The sequence below is a fragment of the Ahaetulla prasina genome, chromosome 1 (genome assembly GCF_028640845.1).
Source record: "Ahaetulla prasina isolate Xishuangbanna chromosome 1, ASM2864084v1, whole genome shotgun sequence".
NCBI lineage: Eukaryota > Metazoa > Chordata > Lepidosauria > Squamata > Colubridae > Ahaetulla > Ahaetulla prasina.
The window spans coordinates 253885163-253898265 of record NC_080539.1 but is presented as its reverse complement, the minus strand read 5'-3'; the positions used below and the strand labels follow the sequence as shown (position 1 = coordinate 253898265).

At 43.8% G+C, this 13103-nt stretch overlaps 1 long non-coding RNA gene across 1 annotated transcript; it reads right to left on the bottom strand.

Annotated features, from left to right (window-relative positions):
• Positions 1-2364: 2364 nt before the first annotated feature.
• On the bottom strand, positions 2365-6902 carry LOC131189355 (uncharacterized). Its single transcript, XR_009152981.1, has 4 exons — positions 6350-6902; positions 3748-4077; positions 2951-3079; positions 2365-2598 (listed from the first exon to the last, which is right to left on the bottom strand). It is a non-coding gene; the product is annotated as an uncharacterized LOC131189355 (long non-coding RNA).
• Between the last annotated feature and the right edge of the window lie 6201 nt (positions 6903-13103).

Below are 13103 nucleotides of genomic sequence, written 5' to 3'. Positions count from 1 at the left end.
AAAAAGAGAGATTAACAAGAAGAAAAAAAAGAAAATCTAGAGTAACTAAATAGAGAATTTACCAGCATGATGGATTTAGATTCATTTTTTCAATATTTCTTAATTAGTTTTAAATGACTGAGTATTTAATAGGAAGGGTTTAGTATCCTTGTAGCAATTGCCATGTAAATAAATTTTGATATACTTAGTGGGAAAGTAAGATTTAGTAATATTTAAGTAAAAAATAGCAAGTTGGAAAAGAAATTTAGGTTTATGAATTTTTTTCATTCTATTATAAATAATCATCGTAATTGTTCAGCTTGCTACCAACTATGGAAAATTGATCCAACCTGGTTGTTCTTTTACCAACAATGTTTAGAGAGTGAACTGTCCATTTTAGCAAGCAGTACTGGAGTGAAACATCAGCAATAAAATACCTTATACCAGTTTTTTCTAAGTGTGTTTGGTGTGAATTTAATGTTTTTCTTCCATTCCTCCTGAGACATATTAAATATTATATGTAGGATCTTCACCCATTTAATCATAGCCTCTTTAAATTGTTTAGTTTCTGAACATATTTCAACACATAAGGCCCAGCAAATGCTCTGAATTTGCGTTAAAAGGTTTTCAAATTCATTATGAGTCTCCAAGTGTTCCCACTCATTTCTGAGATTCTTTTAACTGTTTTCTTGAGATTTTTTTACATCTATAATGTTTACTTGAAAAATGAAAATGGTTGGATCATTCTGGCATTTTCAAAGATAGTTTCAAAATATTTTTTTCTTAATAATCAAATCTTGCAGTTTATACAAATTGTTATCTCTCTATTGAGTTTGCTTCCTCTTTATTAAAATAAATTTTTAATAACTAGGTGAGAGATAAGTCATTCTTCTCCTGTATTTATCACAATTTTTTTAAACACTGTTTATTATTGCATGATCTCTCTATAAGCCATTTATTTCTGTTTGTATCAGTGTAAAGATTTTTGTACAAATCATCTGGGATTTCTGTTCTTTCAATAAAGGCAACTCAATCATACGATGTTATGATCCAATCTGTAATCCAAGTTAGACAGTAAGGCTGACTTGGAGTTGCTGGACCCTCTTGTTCCTCCAAATTTAAAGTTAAGTAGTTAATTTAAATTTAATCCTCAATCATTTATTAGTCCACCAAAAATTGTTACTTGTCTTTATCCATTATTTAATACTTTATTTTCAATTTTTATTGGGAGCTTTTGGACAGAAAATTAAACCTTGTCAGAATGTTCATTTTAATGATTATGATTTCTCTTAATTAATATTGTTTTAACTTTCTCCATCTTAAGTATATATCAAGTGTTATATTTTTGTAATTTTGAAAAAAAATATCTTTAAGTAGGACTTTATTATCAAAACCTATGTGAATTTTGGGTTTAGAATGCAGTGTTTAAACTGTAGATTCACTTTTATAAACTTCGTCAATTATGGTTTATTCAAGAAACCATTTTTAAGCAAACCAAGACTTAATTTGTTATATGAACATAGCAAAATTCTTCATCTAAATGATTACCGGTTATTGTTTGAAACATGCTTTTAACTTACTGGTAGATCTTTATCCATTCACATTAAAAACCAAACATCTTATTTAATCAACAAATTTTGTTTCATTTAAAAAGAATAAGATTAAGATTTCTCTCAAATCACCTAACTAAATACTTGCGGATGCAATGTACTTTCTATACAACACTATAAAATGAAAGCTTAAAGTGCTGTTCATTTCTCGGCTTTGTTCCCAATACACAAACAGATAAATTTCATTAGGTTGTTGTAAATGATAACTTAAGTCTAATCCCAAACTTTGTCCTCCAACCCTCAGACTTGCTGGCTGGGAAATTATGGGAAATGCATCTGGGTGAGTCTAAGGCTAAAACTTAGCTTAGCTAATAGGCTTGACATGAGTTGAATGGCATCCATCCTCACTCCCACTATGCAACCGTCACAATTATTTCCCTCTTTCCCTGAACCAGATCTAATGAAACCATCTGTGTTTTCATTTCCTCTTGACTATGGTGATAGAAGCACAGTATGATGCTATTATCAGGAATCATATTCCAGCACATTTTATGAAAGCTGCCCATCCAACAGTGACATTGTTCCTTTCTACATTCACATTGCCTTGATGGAGGACATCAGAAGACTCTGAATGCCATGAAGTCCAACCAACATGTGAAGTACAAGCGACTCAGGATTTAACGAGAGTCGTGATGTGATTTGGAAGATAGCTATATGGGAAAATGTGTCATCATAATTTCCTTTGAATAGATGCAGTTTCCTCTTGCTCAGCCAATATTCGGAGACAATATGAAAACCCACCTGGATTAATACTTTCCAAACAAAAATAAGAAAGCACAACATCTTTATTATGAGGCAGAAAATATGTATTGACATTTTCTCAAGGCATAGGACAATTTAATATAAAGTGACCAATGAGTCCCTCTGGAAGGAAGAGGCTAAGACGAAGGATGTGGAAGCTTCAGAATGGAATGGATCTTCACTGGGAAAGGCCTGCAGCTATACGTAAATCTCTGCCTTGGCTGGTAAGGGAGTGAATACTGTTGTAACAGGTAACGCAATTAGAGACCTACAAAGGAAGTAAATTTAGATGTAGGAATACAGTCAGCAATGACCATCAACACACAGCTGCCTGTCACTTAAGCATATGTCCCAAATAAGACACCTCAGAGTGGGTTTACTTTATACCCAACAATTATCAGGGCCTTTGCTATACAAAGGTAGGATTTGCACTTCACATTAAACTATAATGTGGTTTCATTACCCTCAGCGTGAACCCACTACCATTATTTATTGGCTTAGTATGTTGTGTGAGTAAAGTCATTTGTGGCTTATTCAATAAATTATAATTAAACTATCGATACGATGTTTAAACAGAATCAAACAATTGTTCTTTGTTAGCCAAGACAGTTGTCTCTTACGTTTTTTTCTATAGATCTTGTAGATGCCCAGAATAGCACTGTAGGCCAAGCTTTTGGCCCCTAGTAGGAGGAATATAAACTGTCCCGCATTAAGGCTGAGTTGAATCTCAGAGATACCTGAAGTTGATTCTGAAGAAAGAAAGAAAGAAGGAAAGAAAGAAGAAGTTGCAGTTGTAACAGAAACTAGCGCCACACTTATGGACATTTCAGGCTGATATTTTAATGCCTCCCTCCCCCATTCAGTTTGTAGAGCTGGCAACCCAAATGTTTCAGTTGGACTTTTTCCAAAGCATTCCACCGAATGCTAATCCTTTCAATAAATAAGCAACAGGTCTTGGCCAGGCCAGTCCAGCAACCTTGGATAGTTCATGCAAAAGTAGCACATTGTTAATTTTAAAATGTGATTTATTACTGATGCTTCTAGGGAAAATTGCAGGATTTTTGCTTCAGCCATATGCCAGAAGAATTTGACTGTTGGATACTATGCAGGCGCGCCTCCCTCCCTCCCTCCCTCTCCCCCCTCTGTGTGTTTATATGGCAGTAGAGGTGATGGGTGTAATTTGACATTTTGCCAGCTCTGTTCTTCTTTACATGGCTGATCCAATAATAAACAGCCACGTGGATGGGGGAAGCAGATGTGCTTGACCACTAGTAAAACAACCTCCAAGACCCAGAAAGTTTTCTCTTCCAGAAAGGAAGAAGACGGAGCCACTTTCTGGCCATGTCTTCCTGATTGCAGAACTCAGCCAGTCGATTCATCCCCCTGCTGCTTGCTTAATTGCCCAGCATTTCCTTACCTGTCTTGTGGTCTGGACTGCTCTTCACCGAGTCACTCACCACCTGCCCCGTTTGGTCGACATGGCAGGAATAGTTGTGGCCTTTCTGCCACTCCTCTGCCAACACACTCAGGCGACTGGCAGTGGCAAAGTTGCACTCCCCTTGTTTCTGGACTGGCTCAGTAGCAGAGGAGAGTCGGTCAATATTTTGGCCATCACGCTTCCAGGTCACATCCAGTAGCCACTCATAGTGGAAGCCCTGGGCCAGGCACACAAGGGTGATACGCTTTTTGTGGCATAAAGGGCTCAGGAGAACGACTTTTGGTGGTGGCTGATTGTCACACTTTGGATCTGCAGGGGAGAAACAAACCGTGTGTTGCCCTTAAAGACTGAGCCAACCTTAACCTGTCATTAGAATTAAGACTCAGAAATGAAGCAACCTGTCAAGAAAGAAAGGTCTCTTCCAGTGGTGAAATCCAATTTTTTTTCTGTGGGCGTGGCTTGGTGGGCATGGCAGGGGAAGGATACTGCAAAATCTCCATTCCCACCCCACTCCTAGGGGAAGGATATTGCAAAATCTCCATTCCCACCCCACTCCTAGGGGAAGGATATTGCAAAATCTCCATTCTGCTCAAAATTTCTGCTACCGGTTCTCCAGAACCTGTCAGAACCTGCTGGATTTCACCCCTGGTCTCTTCTCAATCTTCATGCCCTCCAAGAAAGGCTTGGAGTGGCAGCAGATATTCCTGTTTGAAGTCCCATAATCCTCCGGAAACATACCAGCTGGAGTTATATATATTGGCGGGCATGAAGTTGGAGAAAGCTGAACTTCGGTTTAATTATGTCACTTGCTACTACTTGGATGGATGCTTTTACTAAGCAGATCAATTAATGCCAATGGTGCCAATGAATCATATTAATGAACAGGATGACTAACCCAGAATAAAGTCTCTGGTTTTAGCTCCGGGGTATTTTCAAAATTGTGAATAGCAGCATCCATTTCCTTTGGCTGGGCTTGCTTTTAGGACTGTTTATACTAAAACATTCCTTAAGTGAACATTTTTCTAGATTATTTTTAAACTTTAAAGTAAGATAAATAGGCCAAACAAATGCCAACAACAGTGAAATAAACTAGCACAAGACTCAGTTGGGGGTCTCATGATTTTAACTGTTGAATATGAAGTGTGGTCTTGCTACTGCTTTGTTTTTAAAGCTGCTTGGATGATCTAGTTTCTTTTAATTTGATAACCCTTAAATTGCACTGAGAGACAAATTGTAGTGACTTAGACATTGGGTTAGATATCAGAAGATCTAGTCTTCTGGGTTCTAGTCAGTGGTGGGATTCAAATAATTTAACAACCAGTTCTCTGCCCTAATGATTTCTTCCAACAACCAGTTTGCCAAACGGCTCAGAAAGTTAACAACCGGTTCTCCCGAAGTGGTGCGAACTGGCTGAATCCCACCACTGGTTCTAGTCCCACCTTAGGCACAAAGCCAGTTGAGTGACCTTGGGCCAGTCATTCTCTCTCAGCAGGCAATGGAAAACCACTTCTGAAAAAACTAGCAAGAAAACTGCAAGGTCTTTTTCTGGACGGTCACCAGGAGTTTAAAAAAATGACTGGAAAGTATCCCACCACTAAAAGCATTATTGAAATTAAATCAGCCTTCCTTAATTAGCAACCATCCATGTGCCTTGGACTACATCTCCCAACAGCCTGAGCATTATGAAAAGTATCATCTAATACAGGGGTCTCTCCAACCTTGGCAACTTTAAGCCTGGCGGAGCTGGCTAGGGAATTCTGGCAGTTGAAGTCCGCCAGGCTTAAAGTTGCCAAGGTTGGAGACCCCTGGTCTAATATATCTGGAAAGCAACTGGCGGCATTAAATCTGTCTGAAGGAATGAGAGCTTTGCCTCCGAGTTTGAGTTTTCTTAAAAGCCAAAGAGCTCGGGAGGCTCCAGCGATCCACTTCCAGACCAGATCTCAGCGACCAGCTGGCCAAACCTGGCCCCCTCGCCGCGCTTTCCAACTCCACTGGCGACCAGCCTTTCCCAACAAAAAGCTCCAGCGACTGATCGGGAGGACCTGCTGGTTTGTTTTCTCGGGAACGACGCAGGATCGGATCCTGTCACAGGTGGGCTGCCTCTTCCCGAGCCACGGATACAGTTTGCCCTTCGCCCAAGTGGACTGATCCCGGGAGGACGCTGACCCTCCCCCGCTGCACCGGCAAAAGCAAGCGAAGAGCCCTTCTGCTGCCTGAACTGGTGGGGGGGGGGTGCTCGCTCCAGCTTCTACTCCGCTGCTTCCCCCCCCCCCCCGGTGCTGTGATGAATCCTCCAGGCATCTGGCGGGACCTTCGTGCCGGGAGGGAACCAAGCGGGTGCCTTGGGCGCTCCCTTCTCACGTCTAACGAAAGGCGAGCGGGGACTCCCTGGCAAAGACGAGCTAAAGCAGTCCCACTACCCCGGCGGCACTGAAAGACTTCCCTCCCCAGCCCCGGGCGATCTGACCCTCAGCCCCTTCCCAGCCTCTGAACCACCCAGCCTCGCTCCCTGGCAAGCCATCGGAATACCTCCCGGGGGAGTTGAGAAAGAGACGGCGAAGCGGAGCGCTTTCGGACTCACCTGTGACTAGGAGCTTGGTCCCGGTGGGAGCGAAGTGAGCTTGTTCTCACAGCGCTGCGATCTTTCCGGGCGCCTTTGCAAAATCTTCCCGGCTCCTTCCGAGCCTTTGGAGACCGGCCTTTCCGCTCCTCTTCGCCCGCGGGGCTTCCCACGTCCAGACGAGTCTGGCTTACTGACCGTTCCGTCCAAAAGGAGGCAAGGATAGGAGCTCCGCTCGGTCAAGGACGTTGCGAACGCTCAGCCCGGCGAGAGGGCGGCTGGCAAGCGGGAGTCCTCGTTTCTCATTCGGCAGCCTGGCAAAAGGCCCTGCGCCCCAACGCCTGTTCGGCTCCCTCTGACTTCTTCTCCCGGGACTGGACCCGGGATCCGAACTCTTTTCCGCGGCTACTAGCAGCCCCCACCTTAGCTCCTCGCCTGGACGGAGTATCAGACGCGCCTCATACCACCGTGCGCTGTATTGAACACAGTCAGACAAGGCGCGGCAAAAACTTCCTTTCACTTTTTTGTGCTCAGCCCCGAACATCCAAATTGCACCCGCAGCGTTAATTCACCGGCGCCGGACGGTCTCTGAATATTAGGCGTTTCAGAGGCCGGGAGCCGGGGGTGGGGTGTCATCCGATCCGGAGGGGTGGGGGGTGGGGGGCAAGCCTTAAGCGGCTCAGGTGGTTCTCATTTCTCCTATCCATTCCCCAGCTTGGCTGTAAGTGCGTGCGTGTACATGTGGGTTTATAGGTACAAGTGTCTATGTGTATGTGTGATGTATTTATAATAACAGCAACAACAGAGTTGGAAGGGACCTTGGAGGCCTTCTAGTCCAACCCCCTGCCCAGGCAGGAAACCCTACATCATCTCAGACAGATGGTTATCCAACATTTTCTTAAAAATTTCCAGTGTTGGAGCATTCACAACTTCTGCAGGCAAGTCGTTCCACTTATTAATTGTTCTGTCAGGAAATTTCTCCTTAGTTCTAAGTTGCTTCTTTCCTTGATCAGTTTCCACCCATTGCTTCTTGTTCTACCCTCAGGTGCTTTGGAGAACAGCCCACTTCCCACTTCCCCTGAGATATTGGAACACTGCTATCATGTCTCCCCTAGTCCTTCTTTTCATTAAACTAGACATACCCAGTTCCTGCAACCGTTCTTCATATGTTTTAGCCTCCAGTCCCCTAATCATCTTTGTTGCTCTTCTCTGCACTCTTTCTAGAGTCTCAACATCGTTTTTACATCGTGGCGACCAAAACTGGATGCAATATTCCAAGTGTGGCCTTACCAAGGCATTATAAAGTGGCACTAACACTTCACGTGATCTTGATTCTATACCTCTGTTTATGCAGCCCAGAACTGTGTTGGCTTTTTTAGCAGCTGCTGCACACTGCTGGCTCATATCTAAATGGTTATCCACTAGGACTCCAAGATCCCTCTCACAGGTACTACTATTGAGCAAGGTACCACATATACAGTACCTGTGCATTTTGTTTTTTTTGCCTAAATGTAGAACCTTACTTTTTTCACTGTTGAATTTCATTTTGTTAGCTAGTGCCCAATGTTCAAGTCTGTCAAGATCTTTCTGTAACTTGAGCCTATCTTCTGGAGTGTTGGCTATTCCTGCCAGCTTGGTGTCATCTGCATATCTGATGAGTTCCCCATCTATCCCCTCGTCCAAGTCGTTGATGAAGATGTTGAAGAGTACTGGGCCTAAAACAGAGCCTTGGGGTACTCCACTGCATACTTCCCTCCATGTGGATGTAGTTCCGTTGAGGACTACACGTTGAGTGCGGTTGGTCAGCCAATTACGAATCCATCTGGTGGTGGTGCTGTCTAACCCACATTTTTCTACTTTATCTAGTAGTAGGTTATGATCTACTTTATCAAGTGCTTTACTGAAGTCCAAGTAAATTATATCGACAGCATTCCTCTGGTCTACTAATTTTGTCACTTTGTCAAAGAATGCAATAAGATTAGTCTGGCATGATCTGTTTTTGACAAACCCATGTTGGCTTTTGGTCATTACTTTGTTTGCTTCTAGGTGTTTGGTGATTCGTTGCTTGATTATCTTTTCCAGAATCTTCCCCGGTATTGAGGTCAGGCTGATAGGTCTGTAGTTTCCTGGATCTGTTTTTTTCCCTTTTTTTGAAGATGGGAACTACATCAGCTCTTTTCCAGACCTCTGGCAGCTCCCCTGTGCTCCAGGATCTTTGAAAGATATAGTTCAGTGGTTCTGAAATTTCGTTTGCCAGTTTCTTCAGAACCCTGGGGTGTAATCCATCTGGTCCTGGTGATTTGAACTCGTCTAGGGTAGACAAGTGTTCACTTACCATTTTCTTCCCTATTTTAACTTGTGTTTCTAATCTGTTTTTTGTGGTGCTGTTTTTGATAGGTTGGATTGTTTTTTCCTTTTGTGTAAAGACAGATGCAAAAAATGAGTTAAGTAGATCTGCTTTCTCCCTGTTGCTTGTCACCTTCTTGCCACTTTCTCCCAGCAATGGGCCAATTGTTTCCTTGACTTTTTTCTTGTTTTTAACATGTTGGAAGAAGCTTTTTTTGTTATTTTTTTACTTTTGTCGCTAGCCTTTGTTCATTGTGAGCCTTAGCTTTCCTCACTTCATCTTTACAGGCTCGGGCTATTTGCTGATATTCTGTCTTAGTTATTTGCCCCTCTTTCCACTTTTTATATTTGTCCTTTTTGTCTTTCAATTTGTCAGATAGTTCTTTATGCATCCATGCTGGTTTCTTTTGAGATCTATTATTTTTCTTCTTCATTGGTATTGTGCTAGACTGGGCTTTTATAATCTCACTTTTCAAAATTTCCCAAGCTTCTTGAGTTGTTTTTCCCCTAAGGATTCTTGTCCATGGAATCGACTTGAAACCGCCGATTTCCATTTTTAATTGCAATGCCCTCTCCCCTTCCAATTTCTAGGATTGGGGATTAGGGATTGTTCAGCTGTCCAGAGGATGCTGAACAAAAGGTGTTAGCCAGTGCTACTGTCCTGTGTCTGTGATTTTTTTCTTCAACCATTGCTATAACCCGCCCCCCAAGTCTCCCAGGAATCCCCCCCCCCCCGAGTAAAATGTGGTAGTGCTGGGCAAGGCTTTGAGGTGAAAGTCCCACCAACTGGACATATTAGGAGTGGCACAGGATGGGCTTTACCTGTGGAAGAATCCAAGGGCAGCCTCCGGTCTCTGTCGATCATGGCATGCCTCCTGCCCTCCTAAGAGCATCCACCCCCTGCCCACAAGCTCAAAAGCAGTACATTAGGATGGATGATGAGATCATGCCGATGATGCTGATAATGGTTTGACTTTGAAGCTCATAATTGCTGAAGTACTGAATCATACTGAACATCAGAATTGTAGGATAGAGGAACAAGGATCTTCTAATCCAGTTCCCTGCTCAATTCAGAAATCCCTTACTTCAGCATCCCTAGCAAATGATTATCCAAACTTTAGGTACATCACATTCCGAAACCTGTCAGTTCAATAGCTGACAACAGCTCTTAAATGTCTGAAAATTCTTCCTGATATTCAACCTGATTTGACTTGTAATTAAAACCCCTTGTCTTTTGTCCTGTCTTCTGAAATAACTTTGAATAATTCTGCCTTGTCTTCAACACACAGTCTTTCAGATGCTTGTAGACAGCTACCATGTCTCATCTCTGTCTTTTTTATTTTATTTATTTTATTTATTTATTTTTGTCACAACATATACAAGCACATATAATGAAAGAAAACAATAGGACAGGAACGGTAGGCACTTTTGTGCACTTATGCACGCCCCTTATAGTCCTCTTAGGAATGGGGTGAGGTCAATGGTAGACGGTTTTTGGTTAAAGCTTTTGGGAGTTTGAGAAGAGACCACAGAGTCGGGTAGTGTGTTCCAAGCGTTAACAACTCTGTTACAAAAGTCATATTTTCTGCAATCAAGATTGAAGCGGTTAACATTAAGTTTGAATCTATTGTTTGCTCTTGTATTATTGCGATTGATGCTGAAGTAGTCTTTAACAGGAAGGACATTACAATAGATGAATCTGTGTGTTAAACACAGGTCATGTCGGAGTCGGCGGAGTTCTAAGTTTTCTAATCCCAGGATTTCAAGTCTGGCGGTATAAGGTATTTTGTTGTTTATAGAGGAGCGGAGAACTCTTCTTGTAAAATAGTTCTGGACTCATTCAATTGTATTAATGTCAGAGATGTGGTATGGGTTCCAGACAGGTGAGCTGTATTCTAGAATTGGTCTAGCAAATGTTTTGTATGCTCTGGAATTTTTTTTGTATGTCTTCTCTCTAGAATCTAGACAAACATTCATTGCCACCAAGTCTTATTCATGGGTTTTTTTCTGCCTATCATTTTGGTTGCTCTCCTCTGGAAATGCTCTAGTTTTTCAGTGTCCTTTTGAAAACAGGGCACCAAATTTTCTAGGTATAGACAGACCAACAAAGAATAAAGAGATGCCAAACCAATCTTATTTTATTCTTTGACAAGGTGACTAAATTAGTAGACCAGCGAAATGCTGTGGACATAGTACAGTAATAGTATAATTAGACTTATGTAAGGCATCCAACAAAGTAAAACATAATCTACTTCTTGGTAAACTAGAAAAATGTGGGATAGACAGCAGGGGTGAAATCTAAATTTTTTTGCTACCTGTTCTGTGGGTGTGGCTTGGTGGGTGGGTGTGTCCTGTGACTGAGTGGGCATGGCCAACTCAATGTCACTCACAGCCATGCCCACTCAGTCACAACCCCCCCCCCACCAAGCCAGTAGGGAAAAAAAAATAATTTCTATTCTGCCTTTTCCCTTTCCCTCGTCACCTGTTCTCCCTTCACCTAGGCCCTGGAGCCGCCACCTGCCTCAACGGGGTCGGGGAAGGCACCAGTCCCCAACTCTGGCCTTTCTCCGGAGCTGCCGCCCACTCACCGCCCGCTCGCTGCCTGCTCGCCCTTCGCCTTTGGTCAGGGGCCGGGACCCAGGGATGCCCCATTCCCTGAGGATCTGGAGTCGCCCCCTGCTCACTGCCTCTTCAACCGGGTCAACCGACACCAGCCTTGTCCCGAAGCCGCCACCCGCTCTTCCTTCATCATGCGGCATATACTTTTCTCCAGCGGCTGGCTGCCAGGAAAGGCAAGAATCCAAAAGTTACCGGAGTTGCTCTCCTTGAATATGTCGCCTTGTTCTATGAGCTGGCTACGCAAGCGCACACCCAACCTGCCTCTGATAAATAAATGAAATAAACGGTGTGCGCTTGCACAGTCGGTGCATGGAACAAGCAGCAATGGTGGTGGCATATTCAAGGGGAGGAACTCCAGTAACTTTTGGACACTTGCCTTTCCTGGCAGCCAGCCGCTGGAAGAAAGTAAGTATACGCTGCGTGGTGAAGGAAGAGCGGGCGGCGGTTCCGGGACAAGGCTGGTGTCGGAGAATGGTGCATTCCCTGACCCGGTTGAGGCAGATGGTGAGCAGGTGGTGGCTCCAGGGTCTCAGGGGAATGAGGTATCCCTGGGCCCTGACCAAAGGCGAAGGAGAAACAGGTGGCAAGCGGGCAGCAAGTGGGCAAAGGAAGAGCGGGCGCTGGCTCGGGAAGGCTGGTGTCAGAGAATGGTGCATTCCCTGACCTGGTTGAGGCAGGTGGTGAGCAGGTGGTGGCTCCAGGGTCTCAGGGGAATGAGGTATCCCTGGGCCCTGACCAAAGGCGAAGGAGAAACAGGTGGCAAGCGGGCAGCAAGTGGGCAAAGGAAGAGCGGGCGCTGGCTCCGGGGAAAGGCTGGAGTCAGGGAATGATGCATTCCCTGACCTGGTTGGGGCAGGCGGGGGCTCCGGGGCCTCGGGGAATGGGCCCTGGCCCCTGACCGAAGGGCGAGCAGGTGGCGAGCTGCCTTCCCGGTGTTCCGGTGTCCAGCTTGCGAAGGCTGGACTGCGGGCTGTGGAGTGGTTCAGGGGGTGTGGCCAGCCAGCGATTGCTACCAGATCGGCGAACCAGAACCAATCTCTGCTACCTACTCGCCCGATCCGGTCCGATCCGGTAGCATTTCATCCCTGATAGACAGCATCACCACCAGATGGATTTGTAACTGGCTGACAAACCATACACAACAAGTAGTCCCTAATAGCACTACCTCTACATGGAGGAAAGTAAACAGTGGGACACCACAAGGTTCCACTTTAGGCCCAGTACTCTTCATAAATGCCTTAGATGAGGGAATAGAAGGGGAACTCATCAAATTCGCAGACAAAACTAAGCTGGCAGGAATAGCCAATACTCCAGCAAACAAGCTCGGGATCCGAAAAGATCTTGATAGACCTGAACTATGGGCCCTATCCAGCAAAATGAAATTTAATATGGAGAAAAGAAAGGTTTTTCACATAGGCAGGAAAAACTAAAAGTACAAGTACAGATTAGGCAAAATCTAACTCAAAAACAATAACTGTGAGAGGGATTTTGGATCATCATTTAAACATGAGCTAGTAGTGTGCAGCAGCAGCCAAAAAAGCTAATACAATGCTTGGTTGTATAAACAGAGGCATAGAATCAAAATCATGTGAAGTATTAGTACCATTTTATAAAGTCTTAGTAAAGCCACACCTGGTATACTGCATCCAGTTTTGGTCACCACGTTACAAAAAAGAGGTTGAGGCTTTGGAAGAAGTGCAAAGAAGAACAACTAAGATGATTAAAGACCTGGAGACAAAAACATGTGAAGAACGGTTGCAGGAATTTGGCTAATCTAGAGAAAAGCAAGACTAGGGGTGAGATGATACCA